Raw genomic sequence first — 13,251 nt, 5'->3', positions numbered from 1 at the left:
AGAAACACACGCAATTAAGTACCAGCGGTTATTGATACACTTGTACACCAAACAATTGTGTTCAACATTAATCATATTAAACACCAAGAAGATGTTCGCAAACCAGCAATAAGTCCGGAGCAACGTATCAAACAAGTGCCCCATGTGGTGCAGGTGAAGGAGGGAAAGAGGGTATTGTGCATCAAGTGAGGATTGGGATAGTGAAAAAGGAAAGGTAGTGACAATCAATACATCACACCATTATTTACGATTGCTCAGCCTTACAATTGAGTACTAACAAATACATAGCTATTGTTTAAACTGTCACAGTAAAAAAGCACTGTTGACCAAACTAGCACACTATAGTAATTACTAGTGGCTGCGATTAATTCAAACATTCAAAATATTTTTTTTTCCAAGTTTGAAAAATTATCTTCCTTATGCATGGGTAGACCAATGCCTGAAAGTAAGTATGTTCCCACTTTCCTGTCAGTTACATGCATTCAAAATGCTGACTTTGCTTTGATGGCGATGGTTTCTCACCCTTTTTAACATAAACTGCATGCAGCTTTCAGCATGCAAATCTCTTGGAAAGGGGCGACCAATCGGTCCCCCCGCACGTATGGCCGAGTACCACGATCCCCCCGGGAAGCCATCTTGGGCGGGAGGCGAGTCTCGGCTGGTATGCCCGAAGCGGCGTAGCCGGGGCGCGCCTTTTCCCGCCCTAGAGTGGGTTGGCCTAGACACTGACGCGACTGGCCACGCCCTCGGGGCAGGCAGGGGCGGGTTTACGCCTGCCCTGAAGACGGATAAAAGGAGGATCAAGACCAGAAAGCAGCCTCTTGTTCCTGTGCTCTGAAGCTGCACCTCCTCGCTGCACGTGAGCTCGAGACGGAACGAAGAGCCAATTTTGAGCGTTGTAATCCTCTTGTTTGTTTTCTAGATATTCTGCCGGAGAATGCCGAAGAAGGCGGGAAAGCGAATGACTACCGAACAGATGCTGCGTGTTCTCATGAAAGAGATGACCGACCTAAAGAGGCGGATGGATAAAAGCGAGGAAGGGGGGCCGAAACGTCCTTTGGAGGGAACAGCCCCGGGGGGAAAAGGCAAGAGGCCTAGGAGAGGAGCAACTGGGGGAGATATTCCGGTTCCCGTTGTCCCGCTCGAAGCACCCACTCCCGTGCCGGAGGAGGGGGATCCGATTCCCGTTGTGGTCACCCCCGTGTCCGGGGAAGATATGCCGCCCGAGCTGGCAGCACAATTAGCAGCGTGGTTGGGTAAAGGTAACGAGGGCGCCACGGCTGTCGACGCGCAGGTGTTGATGAAACAACTGCGTGAAACACGAGAAGCAGCGAGGGTATCCACGCCGGCTGCGGCCGTAGAGAAGCCACAGGGGACGGTCTTAGTCGCAGAGACAGCGTCCGGTTCAGGTAAGCGGCCATTGCCGATTGCGAGGGAAGAGTCTGCACCCTCTCGTAGGGAAAAGTTGGGTCAGCATGTCCCTTTAGCTATTAAAGAAAAGATATGGGCAGGTGAATATGTAAACATCTTCTCGTTGCTTACTGATCATTATGAGATGGAGCATGTTAAAAGTCAGAAGGACCTAATGCATCCGAGTGTTTGGCGCGCAAAAATGGCCGCCTTTAAGGTAAATGAAAACATTGGCAATTGGGGCAAGGCGTGGGGGGTTTTCACATCGATCTTGGGAGAACGAAGGCCCGATTTGCTATCAGAATTGCCGATTTATCAGTCACGAATCATGGGGTACTCGGTATCACACGAGGGTAATCATTGGTTCTGCTATGATAATCTTTTCAGAAAAGCAAAAGAACATGATAAGAATTTAACTTGGGATTGTTATGATTCTGTGTCCTGGTCCAAAATGAAGGATACTGGTATGTTGAAATTGCCATTAGTGGGGAGTAACGTGGGCGAATCCTCCCGTCAGTATGCGGGGACGCCCTTTTGATCAGGTACGAGTACCGACAATCACTCGAGGCCTACCGGTAATGCAGGTAAAAAGGGGGTTTGTTGGAACTTTAACAGGGGTAAATGTACTAGGCCCCAGGGGTCGTGCAAATTTAGACACGAATGTAGTGGGTGTGGGCAATCATCCCATCCTGAGTCCACGTGCAGAGCCAAAACGGGTGATAACGGGGGTAGAGGAGGTGCCAAACAGGTCTAACATAGTCCGAGGGGCGCCTTTACCTACCCCGATTGATACCTTGGCAATGATTCCCTGGCTCAGTGAATACCCGGATCGTGCTTCCGCTGGGGTGGTGCGGAACGGTTTTTCATATGGTTTCCGCATCCCAGTGGGGGACTTTCAGGGTGTGGAAAAATGCAAAAATCAGATATCGGTCTTGCAGCATACGACCGTGGTACAGGAAAAGATACGGAAGGAGGTTATTCGAGGTCGAGTCGCCGGTCCATTTAGTGTACCCCCGGTTGCTAACTTTGTTTGTTCGCCTTTGGGAGTGGTCCCCAAGAAGGACCCGGGTGAGTTTCGGCTGATACATAATTTGTCAGCCCCACGTGGTCTTTCTGTAAACGAAGCGATAGACCCGGAAATGTGTTCGGTGCGGTACGCATCCTTCGATGAGGCCGTAGCCATTTTGAATCGCCTGGGGCCCGGTGCGCTGATGGCAAAATCTGATATCGAGTCAGCGTTCCGGTTGCTCCCGGTACATCCAGACGATCAGCGTCTACTTGGTTTCAGGTTTCAGGGTCAGTATTACATGGATAGGTGTATGCCGATGGGATGCTCTATTTCTTGTGCCTATTTCGAAAATTTCAGTAGTTTCCTACAATGGGTCTTCACTAAGAAGACGGGTTTTCAACATGTGATGCATTATCTCGATGATTTTTTGTTCTTGGGGGCAGCCGGGGACCCGGAATGTGGGCAAGCTTTGGCGGCATTTTGTGTTTTAATGAATCAGTTTGGCGTGCCATTGGCACCAGGTAAGACGGTGGGTCCTTCGACTTGCCTCGAGTTTCTGGGGATCGAGTTAGACTCCGGAGAAGGTTGTTTCCGCTTACCAAGTGATAAAGTGTTAAAGTTCAGGTCATCCCTGCAAATGTGTATGAGTGAATCCAAGGTTACGCTGCATCAATTACAGCAGTTAGTGGGACAGTTGAATTTTGCCCTAAGAGTTATACCGATGGCCCGCCCTTTTTCACGTTCGATCGCTCAAGCCATGGTCGGACTGAAGGAGGGCCATCATCGCACAAGGCTCTCGGCCGAGGTCCGCCAGGACATGCGCATTTGGTTGGCATTTCTGGCGGATTTCAATGGTCGAGTCGTCTGGAACAAACCGGCCGTGTCCTCTGAGGAGCTGGGGCTGTGGACAGATTCGGCAGGGAGCATAGGTTTTGGTGCTATTTTCGGCACTCGATGGTCTGCACAAAAATGGCCGGCATGGTGGCATGACAGTGGACTGACAAGTAACATTGCCTTCCTGGAACTTTTCCCCATTTTGGTGGCCCTGAGAACGTGGCCCGAAGGGTTCAGAGATCACTCTGTGGTATTTTGGTCTGACAATATGACCGTGGTTGAGTGTATCAATAGCCAGGCAGCACGATGCAAATGGATTTTGAGACTGCTCAAGGAAATCGTATTACTGTGTATGCAATTGAATGTGCTATTTAAAGCAAGACATGTCCCAGGGGTAATGAACCAGGCGGCTGATGCCCTTTCTCGTTTTCGTATGCAGGCCTTCTGGGGTTTTCTTCCCACAGCGGACCCGGAGCCAGCACCCTTTCCCGAAGCTCTCTGGTCTCTCGGTGCCCCGAACTTCGTAACCTCGTGGGAGAGAGTTTAGCACCCAGGACGAGGAAGGCATATGAAGGGGCGTTCCGGTCCTATTTAGCCTTTTTGGGGACTGCTAGAGAGGAGCTTTGGGGCCAGGAGGAATGGGTAGTGAACTTTCTGATGTCGTTACATCTGGCAGGGAAATCGGTGGCCACGGCCCAGAGGCATCGGGCTGCCATTTCCTTTGTGGCTAGGGCTCATGGGATCCAGGACCCGACAGCGTCTTTCGTTGTGCAAAAAGCGCTACGTGGGTGGCAACGCCTTGAGGGTCGCAGAGTAGATGAGAGGCGCCCGATAGGTTTGGATAAGTTGGCCCAGTTATTATCCAGACTCACTACAACATGTTCATCTCAGTTTGAGACAGTGTTATTCCGAGCCGCTTTTACGCTGGCATTTCATGGGGCTATGCGGGTAAGCGAATTAGTGGCGAGGAACAAACAGGATGTGACGGGAGGACTGTGCGCAGAGCACATTCAGATCAGAGGGGAGACAATGACTGTCTCGTTTGTGAGGTCCAAGACCGATCAGAGTGGGATGGGGGACTGCATAATTATACGCAGGATTCCCGGGTCGTCCATGTGCCCAGTAAAGTGTTTAGAGGATTATTTTACACAAAGGGTGGCATCATGGGGGGGGACCTTGTTGAGACACGCGGACGCCACCCCACTGACAAGGTTTCAGTTTCAGCGGGTGCTTGCGATGTCGATTACAGCTGCGGGCTTGAACCCGGGCGAGTTTGGGACCCTTTCCTTTCGGATAGGGGCTGCTACAGAGGCTACAGCCAGGGGTCTGAATGGGGAACAAGTTAAACGTGTGGGGCGTTGGTCCTCCAATTGTTATAAAAGGTATGTGCGTTTGCACATGTTGTGAAGCTGTAATGATGTACTCACGCTTCTTGTTTTGTTGGCGACAGCCAGGGGTCTGAATGTGGAACAAGTTAAACGGTGGGGGCGTTGGTCCTCCAATTGGTATAAAAGGTTGTGCGTTTGCACATGTTGTGAAGCTGTAATGATGTACTCACGCTTCTTGTTTTTGTTTGGTTTCCAGTTACGCAAGCCTACGAGGCGGGGCGAACTATGCAGTCGACCCAACACCGGGCCAGCGGTCAGACATCACCGGCTGTGAAAAAGGAGGTGTGGGTCGTGGGCCACTCATACGTGAGGCGTGCCGCGGACGTATTCAAGGCAGGTGACATGGTGCACGTGGCTGGGGAATACGGGTACAGTGTGTCCTTCTACGGAAAGGGCGGTCTCTGTATTGACCAGTTTCAATCATTTTTCGAGGGTTTGTTAGGGCGGACGAGGTCACCGCCGTCTGTAGTCATAGTACATCTTGGGGGCAATGATTTGGTCACCACTGGTAGACAACTTCTCCTGGAGGCGATGCTTTCCACTGTAAGTTGGTTAGCGAGGAGAGTTCCAGGGTGCACAATTGCGTGGTCCCATATGATCCCACGAAAAGTGTGGCGGGGGGCTTTGTCTGTTTCTGCTTTAAATCATTCTGTGAGGAAAATTAATAACAAAGTGAGTAGGTTGTTCCGTTCCAATACACTGCATTCTATCTTGCATGGGTGTATTAATGGTGACAGTATGTACTTGAGGGATGGTGTGCATTTGTCTCGGAGGGGGAATGAGTTACTCATAGGAGACTTCATAGCTTGGCTGAAGACGTTAAAACATGACCTTTAGGTAGGAGTGTGGTGGGGGGTCCGGATAGCCGGTCAACTATCCGGACCTGTGGCGGTAAGGTCATGATCGGTGAGCACTAATTGGAAGATCCCTATGAGTGGGCGTCACCCATTACGGATGGGGGCGCTCGGGGGAGGTGGCCATTGGCCCCTCAACGGGGAGGCGGTCCCTTCTAAGGATGGGTCGCCGAAAGGAAAGGGAAGGCGGTCAAGGCCCCTTCACGGGTAGGAGGGGTTACAGCCCCCTCCTGGGGAATTTCCCGGGGCCAGGTCGTCTGCGACGGCAGATGTGGTAAGTTGTGTGGGGTTTGGGGGGGGGTCTACGCTACCTTCTAGATACCTCACACGAGTCCTCGTACGACCTTTAAGTGGCGTCGAGTTTTATTGGGGCCCCCGTCAAGTCAAGGGAAATTGGTAGTTGCACTTGAGGTATGCCTCCGTGCCGCCCCTCACAAGTGAGGGGGATATGTCTGGGTTAGGGATCTTGACACCGGTTACGACCTTGCCGTTGGCCCTTAAACGTTAGGATGTACAATTTCAAAAGTTAAAGTAAATGTTGGTAGGATGTTAGCTCGGCTAGGAGAACCTTTGTATTAGAGGATATGTTAAGGTTAGCCAAACATCGCAATGTGGTAATGAAATTGTACATAATATGAAACTGTTGATTTAATGTTTTAATTTTGTTTCATATTTTAATAAATACGGCCCGGGAGGGTCACTCCCTCCCGACTTCCAAAAACTTCAGAACTGTTTCCGGTTTCCCATCCTTGGGGATTGTGTTGAGAGGGGGTGGCGGGTATCTCAGCCATATGGAAAGGGGCGACCAATCGGTCCCCCCGCACGTATGGCCGAGTACCACGATCCCCCCGGGAAGCCATCTTGGGCGGGAGGCGAGTCTCGGCTGGTATGCCCGAAGCGGCGTAGCCGGGGCGCGCCTTTTCCCGCCCTAGAGTGGGTTGGCCTAGACACTGACGCGACTGGCCACGCCCTCGGGGCAGGCAGGGGTGGGTTTACGCCTGCCCTGAAGACGGATAAAAGGAGGATCAAGACCAGAAAGCAGCCTCTTGTTCCTGTGCTCTGAAGCTGCACCTCCTCGCTGCACGTGAGCTCGAGACGGAACGAAGAGCCAATTTTGACCCACCCACCAGCCCCTGAAGACAGCAAGTTGTTTTGAATAAAGTTTGATGGTTAATTCTGTTTCGTTTACAGGTTGTGGTATTATCATGAAGATTTTGAGTATGCAATAAAGAATGACCGATTGGTGTTATGTTTTGCAAATAAAGTAATTCTGCTTTAGTGTTCATCAGTAAGCATGCTTTGAATAAAGTGTTATTGCTACTGTCTGTTATATTTAGTCTTAGTTATTTAGTTAGCATTGTCGTATTTATTTTGGTCGGACGGTAAGGTCATGATCGGTGAGCACTAATTGGAAGATCCCTATGAGTGGGCGTCACCCATTACGGATGGGGGCGCTCGGGGGAGGTGGCCATTGGCCCCTCAACGGGGAGGCGGTCCCTTCTAAGGATGGGTCGCCGAAAGGAAAGGGAAGGCGGTCAAGGCCCCTTCACGGGTAGGAGGGGTTACAGCCCCCTCCTGGGGAATTTCCCGGGGCCAGGTCGTCTGCGACGGCAGATGTGGTAAGTTGTGTGGGGTTTGGGGGGGGGTCTACGCTACCTTCTAGATACCTCACACGAGTCCTCGTACGACCTTTAAGTGGCGTCGAGTTTTATTGGGGCCCCCGTCAAGTCAAGGGAAATTGGTAGTTGCACTTGAGGTATGCCTCCGTGCCGCCCCTCACAAGTGAGGGGGATATGTCTGGGTTAGGGATCTTGACACCGGTTACGACCTTGCCGTTGGCCCTTAAACGTTAGGATGTACAATTTCAAAAGTTAAAGTAAATGTTGGTAGGATGTTAGCTCGGCTAGGAGAACCTTTGTATTAGAGGATATGTTAAGGTTAGCCAAACATCGCAATGTGGTAATGAAATTGTACATAATATGAAACTGTTGATTTAATGTTTTAATTTTGTTTCATATTTTAATAAATACGGCCCGGGAGGGTCACTCCCTCCCGACTTCCAAAAACTTCAGAACTGTTTCCGGTTTCCCATCCTTGGGGATTGTGTTGAGAGGGGGTGGCGGGTATCTCAGCCATATGGTTTGTGGGTGTTTACTGTAGGTCCAAGTGCATGTGGTATTACTTACTCACAATACGCTCTCAAGCCATACGGCACACATCTGCGAGTTTCTTCACACATCAGACTTTAATTTGTACTCTTCTTCATGTCATTTTTTGGCATCACAAATATGTACTGCAATAAGTGCTGCCCAATTGTGAAATTGCACTAAAGATTCACCCAATTCTGGTGCAGATTCTATCAATGTTTCCTTTATTCTGTCCCCGGTTTGTGGTAAAACCAATTTGCAGCCCATATAGGAGATCGCCTGCACTCACTTGTTTTCAAGCTTGTTTCTAGATTTGTGATGATGAGCTGATATATAAGTATATCCCACATCAACTTCAGGTAGTATGGTTTGGAAGTAATGTTATATGTTTTACTATTGGACTAGATTCAGATTCGCCAACATGTAAGTCTATAAACCAATCAAGGAGAGGACCCAGCTTTATAAAAGCAAGTCATTTTCCCCTGGTGTATAAGGGTACAGGAGTGTGGGGATGCACTGCTCCAGGGAAGTTACAGGCAGCAGAATACACATTTTTGTGTAGACTCCTAGCGATACCTAAAACTACCCTAAGTTTTATCACACACTCACTTAGAGGATGTTATTGGTATAGCTCTTCTACTACTATGGGTGAAGTTTTGGAGAACCCTAAGACTGATATCTGAAGGGGAGGACTGCTTAAATTTCAATAACATGTCTGCCATTCCATGGTTGGTTTACATTGAAAACAGCTTCCGCAATCTAGGCTTCAGTGCCCTCTTTGACTGCTATGCAAGAATTGGCTCTCAAACTAAAGATATGCTTCACACAGGATGGGGAGGGGAATTGAAAGAGTTCCTAGCATGGGCTCAATCATTAGCTATATGGAAATGTTTATTGACCCTGGCAGGAACTCCAACTTAACCTGGTTTACTAACCCACAGCACAGATTTTTACCTGACAAGGTTAAGATTAAATATATTTAATCATCTAGTTGCCTTCCCTGCGGCAGGCCCTTGGGTTGTCTTTCTTTCGCATTGTCTTTTTGATGACACATCCTCCCAATCCAGTGTCCACTTTATGCTATTTTGCACCTTGCACCACTCGCTTTGAGCACAGTTTTTACATACTGGTCTTGTGTACAAGCACTTTACATCACACAAAGAAGGTTTGAGATACCTGCAATCTCGAGCTCCACCAGAAATGTGATTTCCTGTACTTAGCTATATTATCACTGCTATTAAGCTACGGAAAAATTATGCATCCAAAATTATAAATTATTGTGTCAAAATTAGCTGTGTTTTTTAAGATTTTAAGTGATTGTACATTTTCATTTCAGCAGTGATTGTGAAAGTTGTATTTATTTTATGTGCTTTTTTTGGCCCTTAGATTTTGCCCAATAAAGATTATTGATCGATTGATTGATTGATTGACCAGGCATGCCAACTTCATCCATTCCTGCAAGTCATGGACCTTGTTTGACTGTTTTTGATTACTGTGTTGAAGCAGAGACTATGTAATAAATGTCTGTAATTTTTATGTCATCAACCAGACTTCTCAGTTTCTCTTGCCTTTAATTTTGAATATTCACAGGGCTTTTCACAAAGGTAACCTACACTTGTGAGTAACAGGTACGTTTATTCTTAAATGTCTGGGCCATTTTACAGTATTTGGCTATTCATCATTTTCAAGTATAAGGTTACTCACAGCTGTTGACATTCACGTCTCTACCACCTGAAACAGAGCCAAGTAGTAGCATTCAGACACCAGTGCGCCTCTGAACAAACTCTTTTTTACAGGCCATGCCTAGGTGACTCCTCTCATGTTGCCCTCACCAAATTCTTCTGTAGAGTTCCACAATGATACTCGCTCAGTTTCACATTCTTCACATCTACCTTACCCCACACACCAGCATCATTCGCACCCATGGAATCAACATTATATCTTATGTAGGTGACACCCAGCTCATCTTCTCCTCTCTGACAAAACAGCAAACACCCAAAACAACTTCTCTGCCAGAATGTCCCAACTCACCAGATGGATGAAAACCAACTGCCTTAAGCTCCAACAAGAGAACCTACAAATCCACCCTCAGATGTTACCATTAGCAAATCAGAGCCCCTTGATGCTTCGCACACACCAACCACATCAAAAGCAGCACCAAGATAATCTTTGCAATAGTGAAAGACTTCACTTCTTGGGAAGCAGGCACCATCAGTGTAACCTCCCCTCTCAGGACCTCTGCACCTCGCTGTCCCTATTCTTCAACAACAAGATCACCAGAAGCTGTGAAAACATTGAGTCCCAATTGGACCCTTCACCCTCATAGCACTTCTGTCCATCCCTAACAACACCCAGAGGACCATCCTGACCACCAGGCCCACCATCACCACTCAAGAATCAGCAACAACCATACCGTTGATGCACTCCAGAGCACCGTCAGACCCCTGCCCTCACCATATCTTCATCAAAGGATTTGATAACATCAGCACAGCTCTCACTCTGATCCTGAATGACTCAATAATCACAGACAGCTAAGTAGATGCCTAGTAACACTCCACAGAGCTCCCCAAGCAGACCCTAAGACACTAGTCAACTACCAGTCTATCTCCTTGCTACCTTAACCATATATAGTCATGGAAAAGATTAACTAAAATGTCTAGCCATTGACCTCTCTGACAATCACCTTCTCAACACCACTCAATCTATATTCAGACCAAACCACAGTATAAAGACAACCCGCGTTTCTGCCACATATGGCATCTGGATGATCATGAGCAGAGGTTACACCCCAGCTCTCATACTAATAGATGTTTCTGCACCCTTTGACACTGTCTCCCACCCCATCCTTATCCAACAAATTCACAGGCACACTTTACTGGATTTGCACTTTCTTGATAGGCTGTGCCCACTGGGTAAGCCAGGCCCCATTCCCCTTGCAAGTTATCAACCTTATCTGTGCAGTTCCACAAGGATCACCACTCAAACCCACTTTGTGCAACACCTCCATGACCATACTTTCCAGCATCATCCATGCCCATGGAATCAACATCATATGTTATACTGACAACACCCAGCACATACTCTCCAGGATGTCAAACACTTAGACCAATTTCTCCGTCTGCATGCCCGAAGTCACCAGATGGATGAAAAACAACTGCCTCAAGCGCAACACAGACAGGATGGAAGTAGTAATCTTCGGCAAAGATACCCCACTCTCGGACTCCACCTTGTGGCCTGTGGAACTTGCACCCACACCCATCCTAGCAACACATGCGAAGGACATCTGAATAGTGATCAGCAACCAACTCAACATGAATGGCCAAGTGAATGCAGTCTCCAACATCTGCTTCCACACACTCCAGTTTCTCAAGAAGATCTTCAAATGGCTCTCCACCAACGCTCACAGTCCTGTCATCCAAGCCCTCATCACTAGCTAGCTGGACTAAAGCAATGTTGTGTGTGCTGAAATCAACAGTCAGCTGACCAGAAGACTCTAGACCAGAGTTCTTCATACATTTTTACTCTGAACATGCCCCTATCAAAAATGCTTGAAATTGCCCCCCCCCCCTCCAAAAACTTTATAGAAAGACTTGGGCTGTGGGAGGGGTGAGGCTGGGCACAATGGTTGGGTGTACGAGAACATTTCGGAGGTACTTTTTCAGTATCTCACAAACCACTTTAAATGTGAGACTTATAAATGAGAAAATACATTTACAAACCTGAAATTGATTAAAAAACATTACTCCTATTATTTGGGCTCTTTTAAACTCTTCACACCCTTCTGCCCCAATGCAACTGCACCTTCTGCACTAACCATAGATCAAGCCCTGAGTAGCAGGCTGCCCCTTATGCCTCTTTCACCCTTTCCCCGCCAAGCCTGGCACTCACATTGATATCAAAACACCCTTTGTCCTTTTCAGGAAAAATTTGCTCTCATGTGTTGCCCACCTCTTTACAGTAAGGGGGCTCTCAGCCCAAAAGCAATCCACCATGCTTTGATTGTAAAGTAAGACAGTCATAATTGTGATGCAGTTGTCTCTTCACTGGGCCTTAGTACCTCTGCTCCTTTCTCACTAATGAGAGCTAATACCTTGTGAAGCAGGCAGTCTCCCCTGCCCCTTGATGAAATCCCCCAACACTTTTCTCATATCTCTGAGGCTCAAGGTAAGGTTTTCTACTCTGCTTCAATGCTCTCCTCTCCTTGGCCATTGGTTCAATGCCCAAAAGAACACTGATATAGCAAGTGTGCACTGAGCCCTATTACAAGCAAGGAATGAGGGTTAAACAACCAGAATAGGGGTTTAGTGTGTCCCTCACATCCCTGGACCCTGGTGCAACTGTACCTGCAGCACCAATAATATCTACTCCTCTTGCCCACACTACTGGGCCATCACTCTTAGGCCTGAGGTCCAGAGCAGGCTGCCTGCCACTTTGTATAAAAAATGGGTAAAAGACCCACACCTGGCCCACTTGTGTGGGACCTGTTCCTGTGCTGCAAGGGTAACTTGGCCAAAATACTAACAAGGAAAATAGCCTCCCACCTCCCTTTGTGCTCGTAACGTTTCCTTAGTTGGGGTGCAGTGTTTTCTCATACAATTGCTCCGGTGCAAATGCACCTGCTTCACTAATGGTAGTGATGGCTTTAAAAAAAAACAAAAATAATTCTGCATGTCTCAATACCTTCTTCAGGGCATCTCTTTGAGGAAGTGGGGAAGCTGGCTCTGCCCATTTGTAAATGAAAAGAGTAGGCTTCACATAGCACCCCTTCTGTAGGCTATCTCTTTAACACTATGGATTTTGCTCTGTTCTGCTTTCTCTTGAACCATTTTTCTGAGGTCCCAGGGTCAGGGCACTCAGGGCTCTGAATAAGACCCATTAAACCTCCTCCTTGCCACCTCCATGACTCACCTGAGTGGACATCTGCTTGTAAACGGAGGTCAACGTTGGCCAAATGTGAGAGGACCAAGTATTTTTATTTTTACAGAAAATTTCCCATACTTTTTGTCAAAAACATCCATGCCCTAATTGTTAATGGGTACCCAGAGTACTTGGAGGGTGCTGATGGAGGCAGGTTGGGGGGAATCTCTAAAGTGCTTTAATTTAAGGAGTCACTTGAAGTATCATGATGCCAAATATTTGTTATTGCTTAGAGATAGTGTAAGGATGCTGACCTTAGAAAAGTATCCTCTTAATAGACATAGAATGCCTGCACTATGTGTAGTCTGCTTAACAAATACTAATATGTATTGTTTAAAAATAATTTTTCTATCAAATACACAAAATCATTGTGTGGCAGCCTATCTTATACTGTGTGTAATACAATTTTAAAATAATGATGTAAATATTCACAGTGATTTTTGTTACTTGCTGGATCATAATAGCACTATTAATACACAAGTCCCTATCCTGCACTGCACCAAGCAGTATTCAATTCTGTGTCTCTCTGGTCTCACAAAAATATATCTGCAGTAATCACATTAACCTATTAATGTTTCATAATGTATAAGAGTGCATTTCCAACTAAATAGTTAAATTTGAATGTATTTTTCATTTGAGGTGTGTGCATTAATGTATTTGTAATTGCCTAGGAGGTGAAAAAACACCCAAAT

This window comes from Lissotriton vulgaris, chromosome 2_1, assembly GCF_964263255.1.
Source record: "Lissotriton vulgaris chromosome 2_1, aLisVul1.2, whole genome shotgun sequence".
In the NCBI taxonomy this organism is placed as follows: Eukaryota; Metazoa; Chordata; class Amphibia; order Caudata; family Salamandridae; genus Lissotriton; species Lissotriton vulgaris.
The sequence above is the reverse complement of the archived record's forward strand: the minus strand, read 5'-3'. Positions refer to the sequence as shown.